Source organism: Peromyscus maniculatus, chromosome 14, assembly GCF_049852395.1.
Source record: "Peromyscus maniculatus bairdii isolate BWxNUB_F1_BW_parent chromosome 14, HU_Pman_BW_mat_3.1, whole genome shotgun sequence".
In the NCBI taxonomy this organism is placed as follows: domain Eukaryota; kingdom Metazoa; phylum Chordata; class Mammalia; order Rodentia; family Cricetidae; genus Peromyscus; species Peromyscus maniculatus.
In genome coordinates, this window is record NC_134865.1 from 16625575 (window position 1) to 16639122 (window position 13548).

At 44.8% G+C, this 13548-nt stretch overlaps 1 protein-coding gene across 11 annotated transcripts in view; it reads right to left on the reverse strand.

Annotated features, from left to right (window-relative positions):
- Positions 1–13548, reverse strand: part of Npas3 (neuronal PAS domain protein 3) — an 846664-nt gene that overhangs the window by 83578 nt on the left and 749538 nt on the right. The window lies entirely within an intron of this gene.

Consider the following 13548-nt stretch of genomic DNA (forward strand, 5'->3'; position numbering starts at 1 on the left):
TTTCTTTTCCTCACTTAAAAAGAGATACATTTATTGCTAATGGTCATGAGGGAAAAGGAGTAAACACTGCCTTTCCTCAAACTGGGGACAAAGCAAATCTGTTGACATTAATTACTTCTATTTCTTCCTGTTTCATAAGATAGGGTGATCCCTGCAAATAGAGCTTTCCAATTACACACACACACACACACACACACACACACACACACACACACACACAAACACACACATTTAGTATATAAAAATTAAATAAAATATATACTTACCATCAACACTTTGGCATCATATCAGTAGGCTTCTGAAGCTAAACTGTATATATTATGATGTTAAATAACTATTTTCAAAGCTACTACCACACATTCCCTGTTGCCTGGGAGCTGAATTCTCCCACTGCATTCTTCATAATTATTTCATGGTTAATTCCCTCAACTGCAGGAGCTCTAGATATTTATGGCTACCCTTGTTCCAGGTCTTCAATTATTTGACCTTACTTGAGAATGAATCCATCTGTAACAGTAGGCTGTCCTTCACCCAGTACTCCATTTTATTATTTGTGTTCTTGCTAACAAACTCCATTTGCATGTCATTAGTGAAGTTCTGATATTTTTCAGAACTGAATTTTGGAAATGATATATGGGTTTAGAGCACATACATGGAGAAAATGGACCTGCTGTGGTGTTGGCCTGCATCTTTTACTAAAAGCAATGACCTACATACTTCAGTTTCCCTGTGAGGCACTTCAGTTATAAGCACGGCTAAGTAAACGTAGAGACATTTTCCTAAAATGATCCGTTATTTACACGTAAAACACTTGAGACCAAGTGCATGTTTCTGCTGCAGAGAGACTGTAAAAATTTTTTGAATTCACTGTACAAATAATGCATAAGTATTATAATGATTAGTAATGTTCATTATTTACGTGAGATATAATAGTGCCTCATTTTCATCTAGCAAATGTGCATGATTCTTTTGTGTATTAAAATCATGCATGTTAAATTCATGTTATATTTGAAAATGATGAACATCCAGTGTTCTTGATGAACTAATTCATATCTAGCTACAGCAGAAGTTAAAATATGTAAATACACTGGTGATGCTGGCCTAGGAGGTCTCTACTTGGATGCTATGTCTTACCCTACAAAGCTTCAATGTTATTGTTGATACCAATAACCAGCATCAAAAGCTCATCCTCTGAAAGTAAAATGTTGATCCCTAAACAGGTAAAATAGTTCTCCCTGTCTCTGTATGTACACACACACACACACACACACACACACACACACACACACACACACACACACACACACACGGAGACAGAGGTGGTTGTAAAAGAAAGAGCAAAGAAGAAATGATCTTTCCATCAAAAGAATTTATTCTAAGAAGCATATTTTTTTCCTAGACAGTTTGAAGTCTGGTGTTTTAGATGTATGTAAGTCCAAAAACATAAAATTAGCAATACAAATCCTTACTATTCAGACAATTACTTTCCTTTCTCTTTTAGCTTGTTGAGGCAAGAGCAAGCATTTAGACACATGCAGAATATGTAATCTCAGCAAGGTGAGGTTCTTGGGATTTTCCATATTTATATACTTTTTTCCGCCATTGTATTTTCACTACCCAAGAGCCCCGGCTGTTATTTTTTTTCCCCGAAGTCTGAAGATCACCCCATGGATTAACAAATGATTGAGGATTCTCTCTTAAAAGACTCTTTAAAAAACTGTCAGAATCAGCCTGAGACAAAGATTTATTATGAACTATTTAAAGGGCTTAATATATGTATCCCCAATGAGCCCTTGGAGCAAACTAAAAAGAAGAGTGGAATTCTCAAAGAATAGAAAAAAACCTCTCCAATGCCCCACTTTCTTCACACCATGATTACTGTTTACTCAAAGGATAAAATGCCTAACCTGTCACACAGAGTCTTCAGAAGCCACAGTCCTGCTGATGTACAGTAAAAACAAAACAATGAAGACCGACAGTAACGCGCTGGAGAAAGGCAGCTGTAATTTACTCCTAGCCTGCTCACTAACACACTAATGTGCCTACATCGTGTAGCAGGAGCTGATCCCTGACCCACGCGGCAATCAAACAACTGCCCGAGTGTTGGCTGTCACTGAAGCTGGGCCTTCACCTTAATTACACGTTCCCGGATAACAAGCCTTCCCTTAATGAGCAACTTTTCTCTTGCGTATGTTCCAGCCCACCCCTCCTGTCCTTGAAAAGGCCCACCGCAGTTCACTGCAGCTGGAGTTTGTGAAGCATATTCAGAAGTACCCTTCCTAACAGGTAATAAATACTACCTGAGCAGCCTATTTGCTTCATGAAGGTGCCAAGACATAATTAAAATTATAGGCTTACACCTTTGGGAGGCTCCAGAGAAGACTGGGAAAACCCAAAACCAAAGGAAAAGTTTTCAGTAAACTCAGAAGCAAGCCTTTATCTCTTCATATTATTATTATTGTTATTGTTGTTGTTGTTGTCGTTAATTGAGATTGCTTTGGAGGGATGTTTATTTGACAATGAGCTTTTCCCTTTAATGGAGACAGCTTCTGTATGAACTGCCCTTTATTTTCATGTCACTGTAACAAGCTCTAACTCTAGGATGACCTGGTGGTGATGCCGGATTGTGGATGCCATGACACAGGAGGACTCACGGGGGGGGGGGGGGGGGGGGTGTTCACCTGAAGCCTGAGGGGAAACTGGGCCTGACTATGGAGAGAAGACAAAGAGCGGAGGGCAAAGAGCAAGACAACCATTACGAGGTGGAGATTTATTTCCGGAATGGCCCCCGCTCGACGCTAGTTTGAGACCAGTTCATCAGAAAGGAAAATGCTACACACCCTGGTGACCAGTTAAACAGGGGGGAAGGACTTGGCAATCAGATTTATTGGTTCAATTCCCATTTTATTTCAGTCTCCACAAGGCCTCACTTCTTTTCCTTTCCAACAGGTTAATACGTTCTCTGCAGGACAGTTTTGGTGCGTTTGGCAGAGCCGATAGCCAGATATGTGCCAGGGCTGGGGAGACTGTAAAGTTGGAGAAGTGCCTGCCACACAAGCGTGCAGACCTTAGCTCAGTCTTGACCCTCCGCACCCACATAAAAGGCCAGGCACACGCCTATCATCTTCGGATGGAGACAGGAGGATCCCTGCAGCTCGTGGGCCGGGCAGTCTAGATGAATTGGTGAGTTTCAGGTTTAGTTAAGAGACCCTGCCTCAAGAAATAAGGTCAAAAACAATAGAGGAAGACACTCAATATCAACCTGTGGCATTCATGCACTCCCCCCAACACATGAACAAATGTGTGCACACATGCACACACTCATGCACATACACATAGTCATACATACACACACACACACAAGCAATCATGCTCTAATGTGTAAGTGTCACAGTAGAATGTATAAATCAATCCATGTAAGTCATGAAGGTTGGCACATGGTAAGACCTACCATGTGACAGCTTTTAGGGTTATAGTCTGTGATGCTAACATCCTGCAGGCTGATTCCTGACATCAATTTTTAAGATCACTGGGTGGATGAGGGACTGGCAAAGGGTGGTGATGCTTGGTCGTCAGCTGGATCCTTTGGGCGGGACCAAAGCAGGGAGAGCAGTAATGTGTGGTGTGGGAGCCGGGCAGATGCCATGATGTTAGGAAGTCTGTGTGTAGACCTAGAATCTTAGGTCCAGCAAGGTTTGTTTCTCCCATCTATCCCCATCACCAGAAATGTACATGAGGATGAGGTTTGATAAATCTAAGCTAATTCTGAGTAGCACAGGTTGTTATGAGGTCAAATGCAGATCTGACTAATATTAGGAACCAGCCAATATGATATGGCACGACTTACTCTCAAAATTCATATGCACTTCACTAACACTGTGGTGGTGGTGCCGTCAGAAACATAACTTTGGAGAAGAGATTTCTAGGTTGATACATTTCAGAAATACATGAACTTGATAAAGATTGTAAGAGAATTTTACTCCCTGGTTTTGCCAGGTAGTAGGGAATAATACATGTACCATGAGAAAACACAACCGTAGAAAAAGAGAGGAGAGAATTTAATGGAATAAAAAGGAAGAGGAAAAAGAGAGGAGGGAGCTGGAAGCCAGAGAGGGTTGAAAAAAATAAACATAAAGGGTTGAGAGGGATGAGAAAACTACACTGTCATTATGCAGACGATGCGACAATAAATCATATAAAACCAGAGCTTGGGGGTGCCGAGGAAAAGGAGGAAAGGAACGGAAGGAGAGGAATGCTGTTGTTACAGCCACATCGTATGTTTGTGTTGACAAGCTGGCGGCTGCTTCTGACTGTATATGCTAAAACCCAGTAAACTTCCCTAGGCCCAGACAACGGAAAACACATGAATTAACATATATTTGGACACTTACCTCCAAAAACATACAATCACCACAAAAGCAGGTATTTCCAAAATTGGCAACTACTATAATTTAAAACCTAAACAGTGGGTGATTGGCTCGAATTTTCTCAATAGCCATTTGATTGTGTGAATACCAGCTTTGAGGTACAGGGGATTAGGATTAATGCCAGGTGATTTACATACACATTTAATTTAGTTGTCACAACACCCTTTGAGATAAGCACTTTTATTTTTCCCATTTTAAAGAGGAGCCATTGTCTATGGCCACACACTCTAAACCTCTGCTATTGCTGGTGTAGCAAGCCTTCAAACCCGGATCTAATTTATTCATTGTAATTTACTTAGAAATCTTTAACTTTCTGCATCTCTGTCATGATGTATTTCCGAGGCCTGCTCTGTGGAGATGGAAAGGAACACACAAGGATTCTGGCAGCAAGATGGAACGGACTTAAAGTGAATTTAGTTTGTTTTCTGGATTTAATCAAATATGTATTATTCTAGGATGGTCACTCGGGCTGCTCATGCTGTTTAAGGGGCTGGCACTTACTCATCTAAAGCTCCCAGAAACACGTGGCTCCTCTGGACAGCTCAGATCTCAGATAGAAGCCTACACTGAGCATCAGCAGGTGCCCACTGAGGTAGGTGTGGCTGGACTCTAGGATTCCTTACTGTTGTTTGGTACTGGTACCAAGGAACTGACTTCCTCTGCTTAATGACTTTGCTCTTTTTTTTTCAGTCATGATTAGAAGAAAATGACCAGAGACTGTGTATATTCCTGGTGACTCCCTACATTTCTATAACTCTCATCATGGTTTTCAAGCCCAGAAAGGCTTCTCGGGCAAACTGCTCCATAGTGTCTTCTCTTTCTTCATGTACCTTCCCAAGTGCTCTCCAGAAACCCAATTTTAAAAGTCGCCGAAGGTTCATATTGCTTTCCTTACATAGCTGGTAACAAGTAAATACAACAGGACTCTGGCGCAAAGAAGGAGTTGAAAATCTCAGAATTACATATGGACATAAGAAAATACAAAGGAGGCCTATTCTGAAGTGACAGCCGAGGCTGCACTGATGGGGAGTGATGGGAAAAAAAATAAAGGAAAGTGAACCAGCAGAAGGAACGATGTAACATCTCCAAATGCAGGAGGAATCATGACCACAAGTTCATACAAGAGACTCGGTGGACAGGAAAACAGGAAGTTATTTATTGGGTACGCGAGTTTCAGTTTAGGGTGATGAAAAGGTTCTTGGGGATGGTGGCCACAGCTGTACCACATCACAGATATATTTGATGCTGTTAACCTGTAGCTTGAATTGGCCCAAATGGTAGCCCTTAAGTCAGGTGTATTTTGCCCCACCAACAAGGACCAGACCCTGGACTAATGAAATGTGGCAGGTATCAGATGAGAGTTCAAGAGATCAAATGCAAAAATATCAAGGAGCAAAGAGAAAGCCCCAAAGGAAAGGACAATGATGGCTTCCATCAAGGCAATGGGGAAGCAGAGGCTGGAGGGTTGCACGCCAATTCTTTATTAACTAAACAAACACAAATGAGTTTCTTCCATTCTGCTACACACTGGGGTTCAGAAATGGATCATAGGGCTACACACTGAGGGTTCAGAAATGGATTATATGGTGGCTACTGTCTTCTCGGGCAATGTCTGACCAGTGATGGGTTCCAGAGATCAATGAGACATTGTCTTGCCTTCAGGCTGCACATGGCCAGTGCTTCTGCAGTTCTGGGGTTTGGGTAGATGAGTGCATTCATTTAATGAGATTCAGGCCAGCCCAGTTCCATCTGAGGACAGCGACTGGATGCGCTGCTCGGGACAAGTGCCCGTCATGCCTGGTCCCACACAGCCACTGAGGCACCAACTTACAGAGCCTGGTGACCTAAAGGAGTTCTGAAGAGGTAAACGAAAAGAAAGGAGGCCATGGGAGGGAAGTGACCCACCCACGCTTATCTCATCCCCCAGGGTCACGATAGGGGCTGCCAACCTGCCCTTCTCTGCCTAATGCAGATTTGGAAGAGACAAACAATCAAAGCTTTATCGTTAGTCAGAATAATAAAGGTGATCCACACGTCCATCGGGCACGTGACCTCATCGGGCAAGGACTCACTGAAATCAAATCAGAGGGTCTACTCTCAAGGACTCAAGGGTGATTGTTTCATAGGACAGCCACAAGTCATAAAATGACCAGCATAAGGGAGGCACAGAGCCAGCGACAAACGGCAGCCGGAAACCGTTCCAGAGTGACTAATGCAATAATATTGAGGAATGTCACAGGTCCCTATTATAGTCAAAGTCACTTTAACTAATTGGCTTAGGCCATAAAAACATACAATCTGGGTCAAACGACACCACTGCACAAGGCTGCTCTGCTCAGACATTATCTTAAATCAAAGCCTCCCGATGGGAAGGGACGAGGGCCAGGAGACACAAGAGATTTGAGAACGGGCTCAAGAGCAGCTAGCTCCTGTCCACAGACAACGGCGACACTGTGTTCTCCCAGTCTCACTTTGCCCTTCAGAAGCATGCTGTGCCGTGTTCCAGAGATGCCGCATGGTCTCCCTGAGCTGAGACTATCTCATCTGAAGACATCTCACCCTCCTGGAAAGCCTGAGAAAACAAGTGCTGTCAGTCACAGACTCTTACAAAGGCACAGAGGCTAACCTGGTCTCCAAAGTCAGTGATGCTGATGAACAGGAGAAATGGGATCAGTGAAATTATTGATCATGACTCAGGATAAGTTTGTAATTACCTCTCTTGCCTTTAAAAACAGAAATAGAATGTGTCATTGGCCCTGTTGACTGCTTGTCCCTCAAACCCTTTATTCCTTCATTGTTTTCTAAACAAAACAAATAAAAATTTCTCTCCAACCCTTCCCTGCTCCACACGCACACCAATATTTATCTCCCTACCAAACTTCCGCTTCTAATTCTATTGTTCAGGGAAGCAAGGATAGCCCCTAAAGTGGTCAAAGCCATCCTAATCTGGGAACAAAGCATGCTTGGCCAAAGCCATCACGGGTCTAGACTAGGCTCACAGTTGATTTCACAATTTATTTGTGAAAATAAATTCAGCAAGTCCTGTCTGAGTCTCTACTGGTGTTTGTCACTGTAACAGGTTTGAAGTCATAATGAGAAGGCAGAAACGGAGGAGAAAGAAATCCCCTCCATGACAGAGTGTGAATTCTATTAGGAAGATGAACACATGCATGCGTGCACCACCCCCACACACACCAGAGGTGGGTGGAGATAAACACACCATACAGAAGTGTTTGACATGGGTATGAAATGCCTACATGGCTAGAAAGGCCAGGGAGGGTAACACTTGATTACGGATTTGAAGCATGCAAGATCACTCTGAACATCTGGTGGAACAGTTCTGGGATGGAGGAACAGCCTGGTGAGAAGTCTAGAGGCAGGGCTACCATGTTTTGAGGGGCTAATCAGAATGAAGGTGGTGGGAAGTGGGGAGGCCAGGCTGGGCTGTGGGGTATCACATGCCATCCAGGACAACTTAAGACTTTATTCTGAGCACCACTAAGGGGAAGCTGTCATGGTCAGCACAAAATGCGCCCAGACTTGGAATCCATTTCGAAGGAACAGCTGATAAGCAGCACACGCTAAAAGACTCGGGGTGGGATATGAGAAAAGGGGCGGGGTCAAGTGCCTCCCAGGGTGACCACATTGGTGCTCGATCGTGAGCATGCTTGCTTACACTTACGAGACCTGAAAGGATAGAGAGCAAAGATCCTTTCTCTGTATCTAGTTGTTGCTGTGAGGCTGTTGCTGCTGCTCAGACTCAAGGGAAGGTCAAGCAGGTCATGAGACTCGTGGGCACCAGGAAACTGCAGGATGGACAGCATCAGGCTTTCATGGCTTTGTTAGGCCACCGAACGGCTAGCTTCGGGGTTGTCCACTCTCTAGGAGTCAGTTACGGTTTGACTGAGCTTCCTTGGCAGACAGTTGATCAAACATGAGCAAGGCTCATGTTTGGATGCTGCAGTTCATGTTTCCTGACCACAGACACACCCAGGGAGGAGGCGGCAGGGTTTTGGGAGGGGGAAAGACTGTGTTAATAAAGTACGGTCAATGGCACTGTGACCCTAGTGCACTGAGGAGCGGGACTTCAGTCCAGTCAGAGTGAACACACTCAGCTTCCAGAGCCTCTCATTAACAAACCCTGCATGTCCCTTTCTCACTCTTCCTCTTACGCATGGTGAACACTGCCCACTCCCCATAGTGTGTGTGTGGGAACCTGTTTTTCTTCAGGGTCTTATATATGTCATAGATCCACCAAAGAGACATCCTGCAGCCCACTGCGGGCCATTAAGCAGTGACCTCCCCCGCCCCCCAACCGGCCCCTTTAATGATGTTGACTCCACTCAGCACTGACTACAGTGTGCTCTGGGATCTGAGAACCTGCAGGTGGGAGTTGGGCATCTAGTCGCAGGCTTCGATGATGGAAAAGTAGTGCGTGGGTAAGACAGTGTCTTTAGCCTTTGTCTCGGAGGCTTGGGCAGCTGCTCAGAATGCAAGAGCTAGCTTCCCAGAGACAGTCGCTTTTGTCCTTGGGAAATATTTGGCTTTTCTTATGAGCCCTGGCTCAAACCTCTTATTGCTTTGGTGGGCAGCAAGGATGACTCAGACTAGGCCCCTGGGATGTACGGGGACTGTCACTGGACCCAGATCAGTTCCATTCAAGCCTGTGGTCCTTTTTGTTGTTCGGCGGAGGCATGCTTCCTTTCCCTCTACCTGTGCCAGCTCAGGCTGGGATGGGCTACAGAAAACAGTCTCTCAAAGGAGGACACTCTGGCGAGAGACCCACCAGGTCCTTCCCAGCTCGGCCCCTTTTCTGATTGGTGTTTCTGCTCCTCCCAATGCTGGGAATTTTCAGAACAAAGCAGAGTACTTGGAGTGCTTATTTGCATGTCAGTTTCCAGAATGCTTCTCCAACTTTCCCTCATGCCATAGTGACGCTTTTGTATCTCTTCTGCTCGGGAATCAATGGAGAGGAAGGGCTCGAAGTGGGTCAGCGCAGTGTCCTGGCATTTCCTCCGGCTGAGTCTCTGCCCAACGGGGTGGAAGCCAGACTTCCTTCTCCCCGGCCCTTCAGCTCCCCTAAGCAGCCTTCCAGGGCTGGGAGGTCTGTATTCTTGACTGCAGCTTTGGGGTGAGCCGGCACCTGACCATGGGAATCTTCCTTCCTCCTGTCACAGGCCTTGTGTGAGGGACCCTGGTGGGCTCTAAGGAGGGCACTTGCTGAGTTCTCACCATCCTTCCCTTTAACCCTTTCATCACTTGCCTGTCCACATCACTGGCTGGAAATAAGAAGTGTGGAGGGCAGGTGGCAGGCACAAACTACGGTTTCTTTTCCCATCCAGCATCCAGGTCCTGCCTTACAGTCAGTCAACTGTAAGTGTCCTGAAGCACTAGCATAAAATGGGAGAATTAAAACATTTTTTTTTCCCATCAAAAGGTTCTTTGAAGTTATAGTCATGTGCCAAATCTCACAGAAGGGCACATAGGAAAGAGTGTTCTGCACACTTCATTTGGCCCAGCTCCCATCACGGGGAGAGCTCCTTCACGTTTTGTGTCCCTAAAGCATTTGTCTGCTCACTTTTGAAAAGGTCCCAGCTCCAGCCAATACGATCCTGGGACCTGGGACCTCTGGGACCAATACCACTGCCTGCCCTCTAGCTAGCTATCATGAGGGTGGTGTTTCTAAAGACACCAAGTGTTTCAGTTTCTCCTATATCTGACATTCTGCCCATTAAAATGACATCATTAAAAACCACATTAATTTTATCTTGGCAAATGTTTAATGCTCAGGTATAAGAATCAGAAAGTGTGTTATATAGCACATACACACATATAATACAGTAATAAGGGGTTATCTTGTAAAAAGAAAAATAATGATAGATAGTTTTCGGCTGTAAAACTAGTGTGGAGGCTAATGTTCTGTGTGGAAGCCTGTGTCTGAGGTTAAAGTGGGGTTATAATCCAAGAAATCTGAATGAGCCATAGGGTTTGGTAACATCTGGTCACATGATGAGCTAGGTTATGTGTTTCTTATGTATTTATGAAAAGGTAGTTTGGATTATAAAATGCACCCCATTTTCCAGCATAGCACCATGACTCTAAAGTGTTTGCTTGTTTTTTTTTTAATTAATAAATTTTACTTTATGTGTATGGGTATTTTGCTTGCATTTATGTCTGTACCCGGTGCCTGCAGAGGCCACGAGGACACTGGATCTCCTGGAACTGGTGTTACAGACAGTTGTGATCCATTATATGGGTGCTGGGAATCAAACTCTCGTCTCTGGAAGAGCAGCCAGTACTCTTAACTGCCGAGCCATCTCTCCAGCCCCTCAGTCCCCCCCCCCTTTTTTTGTATCCTAGAACCTGGAAGTAAATGAAGAGCAGCACAGAATTAGCCTCACCCCGAGTCTCCCCGGAAACTCAGTGAGGAGGAGTGTGTACCCAGGGCCAGTTCTGCTTGGGGAATGGCCTCATTTTGCTTTCCAGGGCGGGCCTGTGGCTTCACTGTGTCTCCTTGCGGGCTTCCTACATGGCAGAGAGAGGGTAGGGGTAGCACACTTGAGAGGGGGGGATGCTGCCGGGGCTGGATAACGGAGATTTGACAGTTACTGCCATCATTTCAATCCCACGCTTTCTTTAGGTCCTAGGAGTTTAGGAAACAGGAAGCTGTGAGTCAGGACAACTTAAGACCTCAATCCAAATAATGCTTCCTCAGGTTGTGTCTCCTCATTCACAGCTTTCTTAGCTACACACCATCTGCCCTCCGCCTTGGCTCAATTCTAGATCTGAAATATGGGAACTACAGATGTCTCTATATTCAGGTTTCTTTTTTCAATTATAGATCGGAAGTGGCGCTCACTTGTAAATTCTGCCTTTACCGCCAAAGTCTGAAAGTTGTTAAATCAAATCTCATTGTGTTAATATCTTCCTATCTCATTAGCAGAGATTAAATTTGCTAATGTAATATGAAAACCACTAACATATGATGAGTGCAAACAGAAATCAAAATCTCTACAGACTTCCGAAAGGTAACGTTGAATGTGTAAACACATCTCTCTAGTGGGTTGCTCTTGCTAACACCTGTGAGAGTGTGGGAGCCTGTACTTTGGTTTGTCTTAAATGCTCCAGGCTTGGGTGAAAGGTGTACATGGTGCGGAGAAGAGTGAGGACAAAGTCAGATCTGCAGAAACTACAGGCCATATTAATTATGCTATCCCACATCCATGGAAGGGCAGGGTTTTCTTCATTCTTTTATTTGGTTACATGGAAGAAGAACATGGTTTGTAGTTAAGAGTATTAAGTTGGAGTTCTAGCCCTGCTGCTCACGGGCTAGTGGGGAGCCTCTCGGGGCCTCAGTTTTCTTCTCTATAAAATGGTGCTTCGTGGTATGATAGTCTAGTTTTAGTTTTCCAAGAATCCTTCAATCCTTCATCATAGCTGCACTAATTTATAGCCCCACCAGGGGCATACAGGAACTCTCTTTGTTTCTCACACCCTCACCAACAGGTGTTGCTTTTTTTTCTTTTTTAAGATTTATTTTTTAGGTGTGTGTGTGTGTGTGTGTGTGTGTGTGTGTGTGTGTGTGTGTGCACGTGAATGCAGGTGTCTGTGGGGGATCAGAAGAGGGCATCCGATCCCCCAGGGCTGGGGGTACATGTAGTTGTGAGCCACTTGACATGGGTACTGGGAAACAATCCTGTGTCCTCTGTAAGAGCAGTATGAGCTTAGTGAAGAGCCAGCTCCCCGGCCTCTGCTGCCTGTGTGTTTTGTTTTCCTTTTTTTTTTTTTTTTGTTTTTGATAAGAGCCGTTCCTAACGGGGAAAAGTGGAACCTCAATGTAGTTTTGACTTGTATATCCCTGCTGGCTATAGCTAATACTTCCTGTTTTGAGAATTGTCTGTGGAATGAATTTGTCTAGTTACTGACGGAATCAGTGGCTCCCACTACAGCAGCGTCGTGAGAAAGCAAGCATGCACGTGAAAGTACTTCCTCGACTATAGAGAAAGCTCAGCAAATGTTACTCACAGCCTCCACTGTTTTGCCTCCACCTCTGCTGTTAGTCTCCGGGATCATTCAGTCCCGCCACCCAGTCAACCTGAACTCCCGCCCTCCTGAGTTATTTATTCCGAGGGTGGGTTATGGTCTCCAGAGGAACCGGGAATGGGGAAGTGGGGGCGGGAAGGAGCAGAGGAGGAATTCACTTCTGCCTCTCCTGGCAGCCTGTGATATTATTCATCAGGCTTCAGGGTGGGCCAGTATTTCCTTCACATTGGAAATAGCTAGGACGGATCTTCCAGGAAGCTGATTAACTTTCTATTCATGACCACCCACCTTTCTCCAGGGGACAATGGCTACTTACACACTCGGGGTTTGCTTTGGTGCATCTGTAGAAATAAAAGCAGCTCTTTTTGTGAAGAGAAAGGAGCTCCCGTCATATGTCCAAGGCAGACGGAAGACAGGGATATTGAGATGTGAGCACTTTGGAGAACTGTCCACTCATTCAATCGACCAACACAGAGGGCCACACTCTCTCGTTTGGAAATTTTAATTCACTTCCCATCAGTAACGGATCTAAGCTCTTAGGAGATCTCCCAACAAGGCCAACTGCACTGTCCTCACGTTGTAACAAGAGCAAATGAAACATGGTGGTACTCCTGTCTCATAGTGGCAGATGCCATGTAAGTTTGTCTCCATGATGGATCCCTAGTCTCCGCCAGCCCCACGAAAAGGACTGTCCCCCAGGCAACATCAGCCTGGGCCACACACTGCAGTGACATTTCTTCTTCAGGGGAGGGTAGGTTGTCCTCTACTTCTCTGGCTGAATCTTTACTTGCTAGGTTATTTTTAATTTTCTTTCTTTCTTTTTTTTTCCTTACCAGGTGTCTGTGTTTTCTCAATTCTCTCAGACCCTTCCATGACTCAAATAGCGTTCAATAATTCCTTTTCATCAACAAGTTTCACGATCTTGCTTTTCATCTTCCTCTTCCAGGTCGTTATTAAGACTCTGAATAAAGCCGGTATCTGTGTTCTCCCCTGGGCTCCCCACAATTAACCTCTTTCCACAGAAAGAAATGGCCTTTTATTCCTCCTCATTTCTTCCCCTCTCTTAACTAGTTTTTAA